A 1,415-nucleotide genomic window follows, 5' to 3' on the forward strand; every position below is an offset into this window, starting at 1 on the left:
TTTGTAGGCATTAAACTGCCAGAATTTTAAAAGACGATATCTCCGTTTGCATTGAACTTTCAGCTTCGTAACTTTGCAGATATTGTTTATGCTCAAACAGCAACATTAGACACTAACTAATGTTAAAAAAGTGAAATCGCAATGAACCACCCCTTTAATTAATTTGACTAAAACACAATGCTATGTGACATTAGATATAAAGATGAATCAGTTGTTTTGTGATCCAGTGAATTAAATGACAGCTATGAATAGGGCTGAACGATTAATTGCATTTGCGATAATATCGCGATATGAAGAAATATGCTTTTCTACGTGAACTGAATTATTTTGTAGTTAATCAAAAATGTATGTGCCGATACAATTAATCTTGGTTACAAAAATAAATAAAAAGGAAATAAAATAAAATCTTAAGTGGGAAATATATAAAATAAAAAAATAATAAATTAACTTAATAACAATGCACTTAAAAACGATAAAAAATAAAAACTACATCCATGAGAAGAAAAGAAAATAAATCTAAAAGTGTAAATATGCAATAAATTTTGCAGCTGATAAATTTTGGATATATTTTTGACATTAAATTGTGTGTGTGTGTGTATATATATATATATATACACAGTGCATTCAGAAAGTATTTTGTTATGTTGCAGCCTGATACTACACTTGTTTAAATTAATTTTTTCTCTCTCGCATTAATCTACACTCCGTACCTCATAATGACAAAGTGTTAGAAATGTCTGTAATTTTATTAAAAATAAAAAAAATAAAATATCACATTTACTTAAGTATTCAGACCCTTTGCAACAACACCTGAAATTTAGCTCAGGTGCCTCCCATTTCTCTTGATCATTGCTGAGATGTTTCTACACCTTGATTGGAGTCCATCTGTGGCAAATTAAATTGATTGGACATGATTTGGAAAGGCACACACCTCAGAGGAACTTTTGAGACAGGATTGTATTGAGGCACAGATCTGGGGAAGGCTACAAAAAAAATGTCTGCTGCACTGAAGGTTCCCAAGATCACAGCGACTTCCATAATTCTCAAATGGAAGAAGTTTGGCACAACCAGGACTCTTCCAAGAGCTGGTCGCCCAGCCAAACTGAGCAATTGATGGAGAAGGGGCTTGTCAAAGACAGGTGACCAAGAACCTGATGGTCACTCTAGTTGAGCACCATGATCATATAAGCAGATGGGAGAAACCTACAGAAGGACAAACATCACTGCAACACTCCACCGAACTGGGCTTTGTGGCGATGTGGCCAAACTCAATCCTCTCCTCAGTGAAAACACATGAAAACACACTTGGAATTTGCAAAACAGCACCTAAAGGACCCTCAGACTCTGAGAAACAAGATTATCTGCTCTGATGAACCTCAATTCTAAGCATCATGTTTGAAGGAAACCAGCTCTGC

The 1,415-nt window shown here is 34.8% G+C and overlaps 1 protein-coding gene across 1 annotated transcript in view; it reads left to right on the forward strand.

The window, feature by feature from the left end:
• Window positions 1-1,415, forward strand: part of LOC107739733 (syntaxin-binding protein 1-like) — a 36,001-nt gene that overhangs the window by 16,928 nt on the left and 17,658 nt on the right. The window lies entirely within an intron of this gene.

This window comes from Sinocyclocheilus rhinocerous, unplaced genomic scaffold (genome assembly GCF_001515625.1).
Source record: "Sinocyclocheilus rhinocerous isolate Xijiao unplaced genomic scaffold, SAMN03320098_v1.1 scaffold585, whole genome shotgun sequence".
Lineage (NCBI taxonomy): Eukaryota > Metazoa > Chordata > Actinopteri > Cypriniformes > Cyprinidae > Sinocyclocheilus > Sinocyclocheilus rhinocerous.